Below are 18,833 nucleotides of genomic sequence, written 5' to 3'. Positions count from 1 at the left end.
GGCCTTTTAGTGAGCCTGTGCCCCTAGAATGTGAAATTCACTAGTTCATCTCTGTCCCCACAGCCCTCTTAGGTGGGACAGGATGGCGAGAAGGGGCTGGAGTTGTCTATTTCTCTTCCTCCATGTGTAATGCTAAAGGGAGCACATGTTGGATGTTTTCTTTCCCCCAGGTAGGTTAATCTCTGGTAATAGTTTCTCCTGAGGGTTCAGTTCAGCTCAGTTCAGTCACTCAGTTGTGTCCAACTCTTTGCAACCCCATGAATCGCAGCACGCCAGGCCTCCCTGTCCATCACCAACTCCCGGAGTTCACTGAGACTCACGTCCATCGAGTCAGTGATGCCATCCAGCCATCTCATCCTCTGTCGTCCCCTTCTCCTCCTGCCCCCAATCCCTCCCAGCATCAGAGTCTTTTCCAATGAGTCAACTCTTTGCATGAGGTGGCCAAAGTACTGGAGTTTCAGCTTTAGCATCATTCCTTCCAAAGAAATCCCAGGGCTGATCTCCTTCAGAATGGACTGGTTGGATCTCCTTGCAGTCCAAGGGACTCTCAAGAGTCTTCTCCAACACCACAGTTCAAAAGCATCAATTCTTCGGCGCTCAGCCTTCTTCACAGTCCAACTCTCACGTTCATATATGACCAGTGGAAAAACCATAGCCTTGACTAGACGAACCTTTGTTGGCAAAGTAATGTCTCTGCTTTTCAATATGCTATCTAGGTTGGTCATAACTTTTCTTCCAAGGGGTAAGCATCTTTTAATTTCATGGCTGCAGTCACCATCTGTAGTGATTTTGGAGCCCAGAAAAATAAAGTCTGACACTGTTTCCACTGTTTCCCCATGTATTTCCCATGAAGTGGTGGGACCGGATGCCATGATCTTCCTTTTCTGAATGTTGAGCTTTAAGCCAACTTTTTCACTCTCCTCTTTCACTTTCATCAAGAGGCTTTTGAGTTCCTCTTCACTTTCTGCCATAAGGGTGGTGTCGTAGGGTAGGCCTATTCAAAAGCTTTTTTACCTTGCCCATTGCTGGAAGCATGAAAGAATTTTTTTCCAGTGAAGATCAGTAGAGCTCGTATAGGTAAAACTCACAAAACTGTGCCTTCTCCAATACCAGGACACTGCCCCCCTTCTGCCTTCCTCCTGCCTTGGAGTTTTTAACTCTGAGATTTATCTACTCTGAGCCTTCAGCAATTACAATTTGGGATTCCCTACCCCAGCAGTGGTTGCCGTGGAGGTTTCTGATCCTGTTCCAGGATGTTTTGATTCTCCGTTTTTGCCTGATTCTATCTCCAATTTGAGGGGCAGTAGTTTGCTCAATGACCTTACTTCTATGGTGGATCAGAGATGAGTGGTTGATTTTTTTCAGTTTGTTCAGCTTTTTACTTGTTAGTATGGAGTGATGACACCTCACATGCTAGATCAGAAATCTGAAGTCTACTTTGTAGTTCTGAAATTAGGTCTTATATATATATTCTGGTAATTTACTCCTATGAATACCACATTCTTTGATGATATTATGTTCATAAGTGGCATTAATTTAAAATTTTAAATTGTTTATTGCCTGTATATAGAAATACTATAAGAAAACAGTATTATATATAACATATATACACACAGCACATAGTACAGAGGAAGGGTGTGATATATACACAGACATAGACCCTATACGGGTCTTCCCAGATGGAGCAGTGGTAAAGAATCTGTCCACCAATGCAGGAGATGCAAGAGATGTGGGTTTGATGCCTGGGTCAGGAAGATCCCCTAAAGCAGGAAACGACAATCCACTACAGTATTCTTGTCTGGAAAATTTCATGGACAGAGAAGTCTGGCAGGCTACAGTCCATGACTGAGCACACACAGATACCCTATATAGAAACACAATAAAATATTTTATATTTATCCACATAGTTATAACTTCTAGCACTCTTCATTACTTTACCTTTGCATAGATCCAATTTTCCATCTGGTATTATTTTCCTTCTACCTGATGAAACTCCTTTGTATTCCTGTAGTTCAGGTCTGCTGCTGAGGTATTTTCACTTTTTTTTTTAGTGTGAAAAAGTCTGTTTTTCTTGTACACGTCTGAAAGATATTTTCACTGAGTGTAGAACTGCAGAAACTGAGACAGTTTCTCTTTTAATCAATTAGAGATGTCGCTCCACTTCAGTACTTTAGAGATGTCTTGCTTTCAACATCTTTAAAGTTTGAATAGTTTACAGTGAGAATCCACATTCTATTTTTGTTCCTTTCCATGTAATGTGTCTTTTCTCTGGCTGCTTTTAAGATTTCCTTGTCAACACTGATTTTTAGCAATCTGGTTTGATGTGCTTTCCTTTTGCTTCTTCTTCTTAGGTTTGTCAACCTTTGTTCTTTTCTACTTATGGGTTTAGAATTTTCATCAAATTTGGAAAAATTTTAGATATATTTTCCTGCCCCCCACCTAGTGATGACTACAATGATATATATATTAGACTGATTGATACTATTCTTCAAGTTTCTCATGCTCTGTGCTTTTTCTCCTCATGCTTTTGTTTGAACAGTTTCTGATGATATTTCACTGATTCTTAAAAAGTCAGTAGTTATCTATTTTGTTATTAATCCTATCCAATGTATTTTTCAATTTAGTCTGTTTCATCTCTAGAAGTACATTTGCTTTTTTTTATATCTTCCATTTCTCCTCTCATGGTGACATTTTGCTCCATATTGTTGGATATGAAGAATATATATTGATAATTGCTATTTTATGTTGTTATCTGGTAAGCCCGTCAACCATGCTAATTCTAGGTTTGTTTCTATCATTTTGGTTTCTCCTTGTTATGGGTTATCTTTTTCATATTTTGCATGCCTAGTAATTTTCTAGCAGATGTCAGACACTGTAAAATTCACACTGTTGTATGATGTTTCATTCCATCAGTGTATTGGACTTTATTCTCACATAAAGTTAAATTACTGAGGATTAGTTTCACTCCTTTGAGGCCTTTTAGCTTCTTGGGATAGGTCCACTGCAGTCTTTTAGTCTAGGACTAATTTAGCCCACTACAGCTATACACGTCCAAGAACTCGACCTGTTGTTCCATTTAAGTCTCTTCATTATAGCCAGTGAGAAAGAAAAAATGTTCCCAGCTCTGTGCAATCACCAGAAAATGTCTGGCCCTCTTCCTTACATTAGTACTTACCTAACCCTCTCGTTTTTCTATTCTTTGCTTGTATAGATCTGTGATCAGTCAATGATTTAATGGGTTCCCTTTGGAGACTGAATTCTGCCTTTATGTAATTACCTCTTCTTCATTATTCTGCTTCAAAACTTCTAGGTAATTCAGATTCTCCAATATCTGATCTAAATGTACTAAGACCAGGCAGGCTGTTTGGGCTCCTCCCACCCCTGTTTTTCAACTTGGAAAATCCCTCCAGGCAGAGTTGGCATAATTGTTTAGTGCATTTCATTTGTTTCCTTTCTCACAGGAATCAAGTCTTGTATTCCTTGTTGAACAATGTCTGAACACAATTTTTTTATTTGGTCTAGTCTTCTGGATGTTTACAACAAAAGAACAATTCCTTTAGCAGTTAATACTTCATGAACAGGAGACATTTCCCCATACAGTGACTTCCACTTCTGTGAAATCAACTGTTTTTTAAGTACACTTTTGAACTCAGATTTAATTGAATAATTTTTATATCAAAATTATCAATAAGATATTCTGACAAAAGCTATTATTTCTAAGTTCAATAAATAAAAAAGTGTTCAGATCCAAATTTTTTATCAATGATATTTTACTCTTCTATTCATTTGGCCTCGAACAAAACTTACAAAGTTTATTTTGTATATATTTTTTTCTACTAGTCATATAGTATATGGAAGACTAATAGCTGTATTTAACTCTGTTGCTTAACTACAAAAAACTATAAGCAACTCTTTTCAGATATTCATTACACTACAGACAAAACTCTCTTTTCAAGCTCAAAATGCTTAATTTGATATCTCTACTGTTTTTAATATTTGCTGCTATAGTAGATCAAACATAATGTTATTTAAGAGTCTAAGACATTAAGCAGAAAGACTTTAAAAAGCAGAGTAAAATTTTTGTCAGTCTCATTGAAATTTTGGTTTGGGGAGGTAAGGTAAAGATTTAGAAGCCACCAAAGAGGAGAGGCCCTGGTGAACACTACAAGCTTTCAGCTGGAGAAGCCACTGAGGGCTACATCTCCAAAGTCAGAGTGAACTAGATGTAGAAGCAGACTAACCAAAGTAACAGGCCTGAATTTATACCATTCTCTGAGCAGATTAGGTGACCAGGCCCTACTCTATCTGCCAGAAGACAGAATAAATCTTGTCTATAGGAAGATATTATCCAGAGCCTCACCAATTCTTCAGAAATTATCAAGTACACTGACAGAATCAAATGACTGGAAACTGAGAGAAAAACATATACACAGATGATTGTGATACTGGAGTTATAAAACAAGAACATAAAAAAAAAAACAAACTATGAAAGTTAGTTTTTAAAATATTGAGGAAAGATAGAGAAAATAGTTAAAACCAGATGGAAATTTATCAGCAAAATAATAATCTGCCTGCAATACAGGAGATCCAGGTTTGATCTCTGGGTCAGGAAAATCTGAAAAGCTGAAAACCCAGGAAAATCTCTAAGCCTAGAGAAGGGAATGGCTACCCATTCCAGTATTCTTGCCTGGAGAAGTGGAAAGACTTGGAAAGGGAAAAGATATTCTTGGTAAATAAATCTGACAAAAATTTAAGACAGGCAACTCAAAAGGAAAACACACAAAAGTCTTAGAGAAACTTAATGAAGGAAGTTACCCAAATTACTATCAAACATAAAGTATTTAATTTCATTATTAGAAAGAAACAATTAAAACAAATACAGGCATACCACAGAGACATAGCATGTCTGATTCCAGATCATAGTAATATTAAGTAAATACTTCAATAAAGTGGATCACATGAATTTTTTTGATTTCCCAGTGCATATAAAAGCTATGTTTACTATACTATACTGTGCTGTATACTACACAGTAGTCTATTAAGTGTGAAAAAGCATTATGTCTAAAAAAATAATGTCCATGCCTTTATTTAAAAATATTTAATTGCTAAAAGATTCTAACCCATCATGTGAGCCTTCAGTAAGTTGTAATCTTTTTGCTGATGGATGATCTTGTGTCAATGTTGATGGCTGCTGACCGATCAGGGTGGTGGTGGTTGCTGAAGGCTGGGGTGTCTATGGCAATTTCTTAATAGTTAAATCTGCTGCATGAATTAACTCATCCCATCACAAAGCAACTGGTGTTTCTGTAGCATTTTATTAGCATTTTATCCACAGAAAAACTTCTTTAAAAATTGGAGTCAAACTTCTCAGACTTAGTCACTGCTTTATCAACTAAGTTTATGTAATATTCTAAATCATTTGTTGTCCCTTCAACAGTCTTCACAGGATCTCCAACAAGAATAGATCCATCTCAAGAAACCAATTTGTTTGTCCATCAAAGGTTATCATGAGATTGCAGCAATTCAGGCTCTGCTTCTAGTTCTCTTGCTATTCCACCACATTTACTCTTACTTCCTCCACTGAAGTCCTGAACCCCTCAAAGCCATCCATGAAATTTAAAATCAACCTCCTCCAAACTTCTGTTAATGCTGACCTTTTGATTTCTTGTCATGAGTCATGAATGTTCTTAATGTATCTAGAATGGTAATTCCTTTCCAGAAAGTTTTCAAATTACTTTGCTCAGATCCATTGCAGGAATCACTATCTATAGCAGCAATAGCTAAACAAAATATGTAAAATAATAAAAGTTGAAATTACTTCTTGATCCATGGGCTGCAGAAAAGATGTTCTGTTAGCAGGCATGAAAACAACATTAATCCCATTGTAGATCACCATCAGAGCTCTTGGGTGGCCAGGTGCATTGTCAATACGCAGTAAATTTCAAGAGGAAACTTTTTTCTGAGCAGTAGATCTCAAACATGCAGTTCAGTAAAACTTTCAGTAATTTAAGCCTGGGTATGCTGTCAGCCAGGCATTGTTGCTCTACTTATACAGCACAAGCAAAGTAGATTTAGCCTAATTCTTAGGAGCCCTAAGATTTTTGGAAGGGTAAATGAGCACTGGCTTCAACTTAAAAGTCACCAGCTACATTAGGCTTCAAAAAGAGAGTCAGCTTATTCTTTGAATTTTTTTTTTTTCTTTTAAAAGTCAGGGCCCAAGGAGGTCAGACTTTTAAAAATTAATTAATTAGGCTGCACTGGGTTTTAATAGCAGAACTCGGGATCTTCAATCTTCATTGCGGCATGCAGGATCTTTTAGTTGCAACATGCAAACTTAGTTGTGGCATGTGGGATCTAGTTCCCTGACCAGGGATCAGACCTGGACCACCTGCATTGGGAGGTTGGAGTTTCAGCCCCTGGACCAGCAAGGATGTCCCAATGTCCTTTGAAATTTTGAAGCCAGACATTAACTTCTCTGTTATGAAAGTCCTAGATGTCATCTTCTTGCAAAATAAGATTGCTTCATCTACACTTTTGTTTAATGTTACCATCTTTGTTAATTATCTTTGGCAGATCTTCTGGATAGTTTACTGCAACATCTACATCAGCACTTGCTGCTTAACCTCACACTTTATGTTATGGATATGGTTTTTTTCCCTTAAACCTCATGAACCAACCTCTGAAACATTTTTTCTGCAGCTTCCTCATCATCACTCTAATCCTTCATAGAACTGAAGTAAGAGCCTTGCTCTGGGTTAGGCTTTGGCTTAAGCTAATGTTCTGGTTGATCTTATCCAGGCCTTTAAAACTTTCTCTATATCAGCAATAAGGTCGGTTCTTTCTTGTCATTCACATGCTCTGGAGTAGCACGGTTAATTTCCTTAGAGAACTTCTCCTTTGCACTCATCATTCACAGCTTGGCCAACCATTTGGTGCAAGAGGCCTAGTTTTCTGCCCATCTCAAAGTTTCTAACATGCCCTACTCACTAAGCTTAATCATTTCTAGCCTTTGACTTACAAGTGAGAGATACGTGGGTCTTCTTTTCACTTCAACACTTAAAAGGCCATTGTAGGGTTATTATTCATTAGCCTAATTTCAATATTGTTAAATCTCAGGCAGAAGGAAGGCCCAAGGAGAGGGAGACAGATGGGGTCAGTGCAGCAGTCAGAATGCACATATTTATTAAGTTTGATGTCTTATATGAGTATGGTTTGTGGCAACTGAAAACAAATAGAATAGTAATATCAAAGATCACTGATTACAAATCACGATGACAATATAATAATAATGGGAAAGTATGAAATATTGTGAGAACTGCCAAAATATGACACAGACACAAAGTGAGCAAATGCTATTAGAAAAATAGTGCTAACAGACTTGTCTGATGCAGGGCTGCCATGAACTTTCAATGTGTAAAAAAAAAAAACCAATATCTGTGAAGCAAAATAAAGCAAAGCATGATGAAACAAGGCATGCTCATAAGTGACACTATAAACATACTGTGAGGGTAAAGTCAAAAGGGCAGATAATACCAGTGTTGGCAAGGACATGGAATAACAAACACCTCATATACTCATTGGGAGAGTAACTTGATACAACTTCTTTGGCAAAGTGTTTAGTAGTATCAAATCTGAGAATACACATATTCTATGACCTACCAATTCCACTTCTAGTCAAACGTCCAACAGAAATGTGTATATATATATACACACATTCACCAACAGACATGCAAAAGAATGTTCAGAGCAGCACTAATCATAATTTTCCCATCTGCAAATAACTTAGATGTCCATCAAGAGTTGTGAATGGAGTAAGTTGTGGTATATTCATATGATGGACATTATACAGCAATAAAAATGATCAAATCATTGTTGCTAAGCAACAGCATGGATGAATCTCTCAACACACAAATCTGGGTAAAAGAGGCAAGAAACCAAAGTTCATTAAGTATGATTCCATTTACATAAAGATGAAAAGGAAATAAAAGCAATCCATGGGGTCAGAAGTTAGGATGGTGTTTACTGGTGTCAGTGTGGTAAGGGTGGGGCTGGTGACTGGCATGAGGCAGAACAGATGTCACTGTTGTTTTTTTCATCTGGGTGATACTTTCAAAACGTGTTTACTTTGTCAAAGCTATACATTTACTATTTGTGCACTTTTCAGTAGGCATTATATGTCAATGTTATTTTAAAATTTGTGAGTACATGTGAAGTTGCTAATGCTTATCTTGAGAAATTCATTTATACATCTAAATGAATTCCACTAAAGACTACAATTCCACAAGCATTTAATGATATGTAACTTTCATATGTAACTGTTCCACTGACTGGTTCCAGTGATGGCTCTTTTTTTAAGAAACCATACCTGGGAGGAAAACTGAGGACACTGATGATTTTCATGGTCTTCTAGACGCACCTATGTTTCTACTTATACTCTACCTTGGAGAAAAACTTCTGTGTCTAAAATTAGTAATTAAAGTTCTCCAGGTAATGTTACAATAAAGTAGCCTAATAGCAGGGATCTGGAGACAAAATTGGGTCTAAATCCTGGCTCTGCCATTTATTTAACTAGCTGAGTGTTTTGGGGGCAGGAAACTTAGTTAAAGAGAGATATGTAAGATTAAATAAGTATTAATCATGAATAGGAAGGAGCACATGCAAAATAGCGGAAAGTTTTATACTATGGCTGGTAACTACTATTTTCTCCTTTGTATCTCTGCAAACATTTCTTCACATGAAGTTCAATGTAAGGCTTATTTTTTAGACTATAGTAATGTTTCATTGCATCAACACTGGTGAAGTGGTCTGTTTTTGAGTGCCTTAGACCGTGATGCTTTTCATCTTTGGAAATGATTGCATATAAAGGCATTTTCTTTCATTTACACAAGTTCCTTTTGCATCAGATACATATTCTGGTTCACAAGCCTTCTCTTCTATGAGTTTTCTGGCTCAGCTGTTACTGCCTTTTTTTTTTTTTCACACTCTAAAAAGAAGATACTTAAACCATTACTATAAACACAGAAAGTTAGAAGTGGCACTAATTCCTTCAACACCTGAGGTATCAGAAGAAACAAATATAAAGTCTCATAGCTTTCTCTAGAGTTATAAAAAAGAAAGAACAATATTTTCCCTTTACTTTTTAAAAAGCTCCTTTATTTCTCAAATATTCTAAAAATTTTTAAATAAATTATTATGTATAGAAAATTTACATACATAAATTGCTACGTAGAATAGCTACGATGGAGGGAGGCCCCCACATTTGAACAATTTAAGAAGCTATATTAAAAAAATTTTTTTAAGAAAGAAAAATTAAAATATCTGTTTGAAGACATCAGAAAGCTCTGATGAAAGCCAGGATATAAGGAACTATAAAGATCCCAGAAAGAAGTGAGCTAGACACTTGCCACTGATGTCTTCTCAAGGCATCTATCTGCCAACTAAACCACACAGGAATACAAAGATGCCAAGAACAAAGTGACTGATATCAAAGTGAACTGTACTGGGGAGACAAAATTGGAATACCAAGATCAGCTTAAAAAAAAACAACAGCTAGACCACAGGAATGGAGGAAAATCAGAATAAGTTGAGTCCAAAAACTGGAAACCAGCCTCAGTTCTGCTCAATTCCCAACTGGATTGAAATGTTGTACTATTTACCTATTGCTATATAACAATTTATCCCCAAACATAATGGCTATAAAAAATAACATTTATTACCTCACAGTTTCTGCAGGAAAAGTACAGAACTGTATAGTTGCGGGGTTTAGGCTCAGGATATCTCACGAGCTCACAGTCAGCATGCTGGCAGGGGCTACAGTCACTGGAAGACATGACTGGGGTGGCACGTCCAAAGGGCTTACTCACATGGTTGTTGGCAAGGTGCTTCACCATGTGTGACAGCACAGGCTGCTTGATGTCCTCAAGAAACCTATCTTGTCCCCATATTACTATGGTATTTAACCTGCCCCAGAGCAAGCAATCCAAGAGAGAGAAACCTACAATGTCTTTAGTGATTTAGTTACATAGTGTCACTTTGCCACTTTTGTATCCTACTTGCTGTCACTACTAAGTACAGCCCAAGCCAGGAATTAGGCTCTACCTTATAATGGGAAAGTTCAAGTATTAGACGCTCAGTCATGTCTGACTTTTTTGGACCCCATGGACTGTAGCCTGCCAGGCTCCTCTGTCCATGGGATCCTCCAGGCATGAATACTGTGGTGGGTTATTGTCTGAGCCACCAGGACTATCAAAGAATTTATGGGTACATTTTAAAACCAGTAAAAGAGGCTGTGTCCCTGTCTCTGCCTCCTGCCAGAATATAGGGTGAATTCACTCTGATAAAAGATAATATCATTTAGAGCCTCCATAATTTTTAATACATAATGTCCAAGATTCAAACAACAAAAATCAGTAAGTATAATAAGAAATAGAGCGGACTTCCCTGGTGGCACAGTGGATAAGAATCCACTTCTCAGTGCAAGGGACAAAAGTTCGACCCCTGCCTGGTCCAGGAAGATTCTACATGCTGCAGAACAACTACACCTGTGTACCACAACTACTGAGCCGGTGCTGTAGAGCCCACAAGCCACAACTACTGAGCCTCCATGCTGCAACTACTGGAGTCCGTGGGCCTAGAGCCATAAGAGAAGCCATCACAATGAGAAGCCAGGGGACCACAGCAAAGAACAGCTACCGCTTGCCACAACTAGAGAAAGCGTGCGCAAAGCAATGAAGACCCAGTGCAGCCGTAAAAGAAACAAGGCAAAGACGACGTTCAGTAAACAGAAAGAGCTCAGAGTGACCCAGATACGAGTAATAAAAAATAAATCAGAAAATAATAGCAATTAAATGTTCAACATGTGAAGACAAGATGAAGAATTTTACCACAGGACTTACTTGAATCTATTAAAAATGGATCCAATGGGAAGAGGAGATTGGAAAATTAAACTGAAACTAAGAACTAAATACATGAGTACTTAACAGCCACTTGGATACAGTTGAAGAAAGAATAAATAAATTAGAAAATAGTGGAACTAGCACAGAGAACAAAAAAGATGGAGTGTACAGAGAAGAATATAACTGGAATACCAGAAGGGGAGAAGAGACAGGATGGTGCAAAACCAGTATCTAAAAGGAAAATAGCCAAGAAGTTTTCAAAGATAATGAAAAGACATGAAGTTACAGATTCAAGAACTTTGAGCTCCAATCAGGATAAACTATTCTCCCTCCACATGACAGAATATGACTGATGAAAATCAAAGATATATACAGACTATCTTGAAAACAGCTACAGAAATACACACTATCCTCAAAGAATGAACAATAAGATGGATATCTAACTATTCAATAGCAATTATAAAAGTCTGAAAACAAGGTAATGACATCTTGAAAGTGCTAAAAATAACTGCCAACTTATAATTCAATAATACCAGGTTAAAACATTTAAAAATAAAGACATATGAAATTTTCTCCAGACAAATAAAATGTCCTGGCCAGAATTTTAAAAATAAATTTTAAATGGAATTTAAAATTAAAATTTAAATTAAATGGAATTCTTGAGGCAGAAGAAAAAGTATCCTTGATGGAAATACAGGAAGAAATGAAGAGCAACAGAAAAGGTCAATACAGTTCACTCTTACACAATGAGGGTGTTAGGGGTGCCAGTCCCCCTTGCAGTTGCAATCCAAGTATAAACTTCTGACTCCCCCCAAAACTAGTAATGGGCCTCGTAGGTGGCTCAGTAGTAAAGAATCTGCCTGCCAAGCAGGAGACCTACGTTCGAGCCCCAGGTTGGAAAGATCCTCTGAGGAAGGATATGGCAACCTACTCCAGTATTCTTGCCTGGGAAATTCCATAGACAGAGGAGCTTGGTGGGCTACTGTCCATGGTGTTGAAAGACCTGACTTTCGACTTTATGATGAAACATGGACGTGACTTTTTGACTGCTGCTGCTGCTGCTAAGTTGCTTCAGTCATGTCGGACTCTGTGCGACCCCAGAGACGGCAGCTCACCAGGCTCCCCCGTCCCTGGGATTCTCCAGGCAAGAACACTGGAGCAGGTTGCCATTTCCTTCTCTAATGCATGAAACTGAAAAGTGAGTGTGAAGTCGCTCAGTCGTGTCCGACTCCTAGTGACCCCATGGACTGCAGCCTACCAGGCTCCTCCATCCATGGGATTTTCCAGGCAAGAGTACTGGAGTGGGGTGCCATTGCCTTCTCCAGACTTTATGACTAAACAACAACAAAAACAAAAGCTAGTAATAGACTACTATTGACAAGAAGCCTTACTGGTAACATAAATAGTCAGTTAACATATATATTATATACTGTATTCTTTCAATAAAGCAAGTTATAGAAAATATTAAGAAAATCATAAGGAAAATACAGTTATAGTACTCTTCTGTATTTACTGATACTGTAAATGTACATAGTCTGTTTACAAGATGAATTGTCTGTCAGTACCTACATCAATATTTGTCCTATAAGATACAAAATACCATAGATAGTATATGTATTATTAACAATAGACATCAAAAATGAAACTGAGAGATTCATATTTGCTTACAGGTATAATTTTTACTGGGAAAAAATCCATTATATCCATGTATATAAGAACACTGAGCAGTTCAAACCGTTATTGTTCAAGAGTCAGTCATATTTGAGGAACTCTTTAAGTGAATGACCTACCTCTTGAGAAACATATATGCAGGTCAGGAAGCAACAGTTAAAACTGGACATGGAACAACAGACTGGTTCCCAATAGGAAAAGGCTGTATATTGTCACCCTGCTTATTTAACTTATATACAGAGTACATCATGAGAAACACTGGGCTGGAAGAAGCACAAGCTGGAATCAACATTGCCGGGAGAAATATCAATAACCTCAGATATGCAGATGACACCACCCTTATGGCAGAAAGTGAAGAGGAACTCAAAAGCCTCTTGATGAAAGTGAAAGAGGAGAGTGAAAAAGTTGGCTTAAAGCTCAACATTCAGAAAACGAAGATCATGGCATCTGGTCCCACAACTTCATGGGAAATAGATGGGGAAACAGTGGAAACAGTGTCAGACTTTATGTTTTGGGGCTCAAAGATCACTGCAGATGGTGATTGCAGCCATGAAATGAAAAGACGCTTACTCCTTGGAAGAAAAGTTGTGACCAACCTAGACAGCATATTAAAAAGCAGAGACATTACTTTGCCAACAAAGGTCCATCTAGTCAAGGCTATGGTTTTTCCAGTGGTCATGTATGGATGTGAGAGTTGGACTGTGAAGGAAGTTGAGTGCCAAAGAATTGATGCTTTTGAACTGTGGTGTTGGAGAAGACTCGAGAGTCCCTTGGACTGCAAGGAGATCCAACCAGTCCATTCTGAAGGAGATCAGCCCTGGGATTTCTTTGGAAGGAATGATGCTAAAGCTGAAACTCCAGTACTTTGGCCACCTCATGGGAAGAGTTGACTCACTGGAAAAGACCCTGATGCTGGGAGGGATTGGGGCCAGGAGGAGAAGTGGATGACAGAGAATGAGATGGCTGGATGGCATCACTGACTCCATGGACATGAGTCTGGGTAAACAACGGGAGTTGGAGATGGACCGGGAGGCCTGGTGTGCTGCAATTCATGGGGTCGTAAAGAGTCGGATACGACTGAGTGACTGAACTGAACTGAACGACTGTACAAAGTAATGATATTGTCTTATGAGATTTAAAATAATGTAAAACTCAAATGCATGAAACAAACAAGGGAAGGAAGCAGTGAATGGAGTTAAAATGTGTTCTAAGGTCATGCACTGTCTATAAAATGGTAAAAGTAGCAATTCATATTAGACTCTAATGTTAGAGTCAAGAATACATATCATGATCTTCAGGAAAACTTCTAAAGGTTATCCTTTAGGTTGAAAGATGTGTAATTAATGAGGAAATGTGGAATGGAAAAAAAAAGAAATCTAAAAGAAGAGTCACGTAAGTAGAGAAAAGACATAGATAAGGGAAAAGTATCAAAAATAATGGACAAATAGAAAACAAGTATTAAAGATTACAGTTATGAGCTAACATAAAGCAGTAATATTACATTAAACATAATCTAAAATTTCTAATTAATAATTATATTCAGGTTGGATTAAAAATATATGCTCAGGTTAATAATTATAAAGCTAGTATTCACATAGCCCCTACTCAGATAAATATATTTGAAACTATTAGCACTGCAGAAATCCACATGCCTCTATCTTGAATCATAAATCTCCTCCATAAATAGCATTTGTGGTACTAATCCACTCTTTGGATTCACTATCTACCTCTGAATCCATAAATAACATAGTTTTTGCTGGATGAACTTCATTTGAATTGGAATCACACTATTCCTTGTATACTCTTTTCAATCATGTTTGTTGTGCAAGTATTCATGTGGTTACATGTGACTGTAGTTCATTTTTGTTAATGTACAGAATTCCACTGTATAGATTTACAGCAATTATTCTTCTGTTATACTGTAGATGGACTTTTTTCCTTCTGGTTTTTAGTTACTATGGAAAATGCTGCTAATAAACATTCCTACATATATATATATATATATCCTATTGCACATGTGTACATGTTTCTAGCTAGGGTATTTATCAAGGGATAAAACTGTTAGGACAAAGGACATTCATATCTTCAATATTTCTAGATAATGCCAAATTTTTTCTGAAGAACCATACCAATTTACTCACCCAACAACAAAATATTAAATAAAACCAATTCTCTATCTCAAACCCTCACCAATACCTGGTACTGTCAGAATTTAAAATGTTTTACTTTTTCTTGAAAGTAAAAGTCACTCAGTCGTGTCCGACTCTTTGCGATCCCATGGACTATACATAGACTGTAAAATTCTCCAGGACAGAACACTGGAGTGGGTAGCCTTTCCCTTTTCTAGGGGATCTTTCCAACCCAGGTCTCCTGCATTGCAGGTGGATTCTTTACCAGCTGAGCCACAAGGGAAGCCCATGAATACTGGAGTGGGTAGCCTATCCCTTCTCCAGTGGATCTTCCCAACCCAGGAATCGAACCAGGGTTTCCCGCATAGCAGGTGGATTCTTTACCAACTGAGCTATGAGGGAAGCTTTTCCTTAACCAATATGAAATGGTATCTCAATGTGGTTTTGATTCACATTTCCCTGATTACTTAGTTAAGATGAGCACCTTGTCATATGTTTATTGACCATTTATAGAAGACCCCCTCTTCCAACATGAGAGACAGCTCTACACATGGACATCACCAGATAGTCAATACCAAAATCAGACTGATTATATTCTTTGCAGCCGAAACTGGAGAAGCTCTATACAGTCAGCAAAAACAAGACCAGGAGTTGACTGGCTCAGATCACAAACTCCTTATTGCAAAATTCAGACCTTAAGTGAAGAAAGTAGGGAAAACTACCAGGTCATTCAGGTATGATCTAAATCAACTCCCTTACAAATATACAGTGAAAGTGACAAATAGATTCAAGGGATTAGATCTGATAGACAGAGGGCCTGAAGAACTATGGGTGGTGGTTCTTAACATTTTATAGGAGGTGGTGATCAAAACCATCTCCAAGAAAAAGAAATGCAAAAAGGTAAAATGGTTGTCTGAAGAGACCTTACAAATAGCTGAGAAAAAAAGAGAAGCAAAAGGCAAAGGAGAAAAGGAAAAATATACCCATCTGAATGCAAAGCTCCAAAGAATAACAGGGAGAGATAAGAAAGCCTTACTAAGTGAACAGTGCAAAGAAACAGGAAAACAATAGAATGGGAAAGACTAGAGATCTCTTCAAGAAAATTAGAGATACCAAGGGAACATTTCATGCAAAGATGGGCTCGATAAAGGACAGAAATCATATGGACCTAACAGAAGCAGAAGACAGTAAGAAGAGGCAGCAAGAATACTCAGAAGAACTGTACAAAAAAGATCTTAATGACCCAGATAACCATGATGGTGGGATCACTCACCTAGAGCCAGACATCTCTGAGTGTGAAGTCAAGTGGGAATCAGGAAGCATCACTACGAACAGAGCTAGTGGAATTCCAGTTGTGCTATTTCAAATCCTAAAAGATGATGCTGTGAAAGTGCTGCACTCAATATGCCAGCACATTTGGAAAATTCAACAGTGGCCATAGGACTGGAAAAGGTCAGTTTTCATTCCAATCCCAAAGAAAGGCAATGCCAAAGAATGCTCAAACTACCACACAATTGCGCTCATCTCACATGCTAGCAAAGTAATGCTCAAAATTCTCCAAGTCAGGCTTCAACAGTACATAAATCGTGAACTTCCAGATGTTCACACTGGATTTAGAAAAGGCAGAGGAGCCAGAGATCAAATTGCCAACATCCGTTGGATCACAGAAAAGGCAAGAGAGTTCCAGAAAAACATCTATTTCTGCTTTATTGACTACGCCAAAGCCTTTGACTGTGTGGATCATAATATACTGTGGAAAATTCTTAAAGAGATGGGAATACCAGACCACCTTACTTGCTTCCTGAGAAATCTGTATGCAGGTCAAGAAGCAACAGTTAGTGCTTGCTTCGGCAGCACATATACTAAAATTGGAACGATACAGAGAAGATTAGCATGGCCCCTGCACAAGGATGACATGCAATTCGTGAAGCATTCCATATTTTTAATCAGTTCTAATGAGGTGGATGAAACTGGAGCCCATTATACAGAGTGAAGTAAGCCAGAAGGAAAAACACTAATACAGTATACTAACGCATATATATGGAATTTAGAAAGATGGTAACAATAACCCTGGGTACGAGACAGCAAAAGAGACACTGATGTATAGAACAGTCTTATGGACTCTGGGAGAGGGAGAGGGTGGGATGATTTGGGAGAACGGCATTGAAACATGTAAAATATCATGTATGAAACGAGATGCCAGTCCAGGTTTGATGCACGATACTGGATGCTTGGGGCTAGAGTACTGGGACGACCCAGAGGGATGGTATGGGGAGGGAGGAGGGAGGAGGGTTCAGGATGGGGAACACATGTATACCGGTGGCGGATTCATTTTGATATTTGGCAAAACTAATACAATTATGTAAAGTTTAAAAATAAAATTAAATTAAAAAAAATAAAATTAAATTTAAAAAAAAGAAAATTAAATTTAAAAAAAAGAAAAAAAAAAAAAAGAAGCAACAGTTAGAACCGGATATTGAACAATGGACTGGTTGCAAATTGGGAAAGGAGTACATCAAGGCTATATATTGTCACCCTGTTTATTTAATTTATATGCAGAGTACATCATGGGAAATGCTGGGCTGGATGAAGCACATGCTGGATTCAAGATTGGGTGAGAAATATCAATAACCTCAGATATGCAGATGACACACCCTTATGGCACAAAGCGTAGAGGAACTGAAGAGCCTCTTGATGAAAGTGAAAGAGGAGAGTGAAAAAGCTGGCTTAAACCTCACCATTCAAAAAACGAAGATCATGGCATCTGGTCCCATCACTTCATGGCAAATAGGTGGAAAAAGACAATGGAAACAGTGACAGACTTTATTTTCTTGGGCTCCAAAATCACTGCAGATGGTGACTGCAGCCATGAAATTAAAAGATGCTTGCTCCTTGGAAGAAAAGCTATGATCAACCTAGACAGCATATTAAAAAGCAGAAACATTACTTTGCCAACAAAGCTCTCATCAAAGCTATGGTTTCTCCAGAAGTCTTATATGCATGTGAGAGTTGGACCATAAAGAAAGGTGAGTGCTGAAAAACTGATGCTTTTAAACTGTGGTATTAGAGAAGACTCGAGAGTCCTTTGAACTGCAAGGAGATAAAACCAGTCAATCCTAAAGAAAATCAGTCCTGAATATTCATTGGAAGGACTGATGCTAAAGTTACAATACTTTGGCCACCTGATGCAAAGAACTGACTCATTGGAAAAGACCCTGATGCTCGGAAAGACTGAAGGCGTGAGGAGAAGTGGACGACAGAGGATGAGATGATTGGATGGCATCACCGACTTGATGGACATGAGTTTGAGCAAGCTCTGGGAGTTGGTGATGGACATGGAAGTCTGGCATGCTGCAATGCATGGGGTCACCAAGAGTCGGACACGACTAAGACTGAACTGAACTGAAACGTTAATCATTTCCCCAATGATCTGCTGTACAATCTCCAACACAAACCACAAATATATCGATGTAGAGGTTTCCAGGTACTGTTACATAGCTCTATTCCAGCACTTGCCAATATCACATTATCCTAATTACTGCAGTTTCATAACGTTCTGATGTCTGATGCCAAACTCCTTTTAGTTTGTTTCTCTGTTTAAAAGGTATCTTGACCTCTTAACCTACTGCATTTATCTTACCATTTTAGAATTATATCAACTTGTCAAGTTCCATAAAATTGCACACTATGAAACTTATTGAAATTTTACTCTATAAATTAATTTGAATGAAAGTAACAGCAATTTCAAATACTGCATTGTCCAAAGCATAAACATGGTACATTTCTTAGTGAATTCTTCTTTAATATCTCAAAGTTTTGTAATTTCCTTCAGAGTTATTGGCTTCCCTGGTAGCTTGGACGGTAAAGCGTCTGCCTACAATGTGGGAGACCCGGGTTCGATCCCTGGGTCTGGAAGATCCCTTGGAGAAGGAAATGGCAACCCACTCCAGTATTCATGCCTGGAAAATCCCATGGACCGAGGAGCCTGGTGGGCTACGGTCCATGGGGTTGCAAAGAGTCGGACACGACTGAGCAAATTCTCTTCTCTTCAGAGTTATTACATGCCTGATAATTGTATTTCTAGGTACTTGATATATTTAATACTATTATGTTAAAATTTTTTTCATTTCCTAATTTT

At 38.0% G+C, this 18,833-nt stretch overlaps 1 protein-coding gene and 1 non-coding gene across 11 annotated transcripts in view; one reads left to right on the top strand and one right to left on the bottom strand.

The window, feature by feature from the left end:
- The window catches only part of ATF7IP2 (activating transcription factor 7 interacting protein 2), a 76,665-nt gene that overhangs the window by 20,212 nt on the left and 37,620 nt on the right, over positions 1–18,833 (bottom strand). The gene's annotated exons all lie outside the window — the stretch shown is intronic.
- On the top strand, positions 16,534–16,639 carry LOC112444364 (U6 spliceosomal RNA). Its single transcript, XR_003032694.1, has one exon. It is a non-coding gene; the product is annotated as a U6 spliceosomal RNA (small nuclear RNA).

This window comes from Bos taurus, chromosome 25, assembly GCF_002263795.3.
Source record: "Bos taurus isolate L1 Dominette 01449 registration number 42190680 breed Hereford chromosome 25, ARS-UCD2.0, whole genome shotgun sequence".
Taxonomy (NCBI): domain Eukaryota; kingdom Metazoa; phylum Chordata; class Mammalia; order Artiodactyla; family Bovidae; genus Bos; species Bos taurus.
This window is presented reverse-complemented; position numbering and strand designations above follow the sequence as displayed.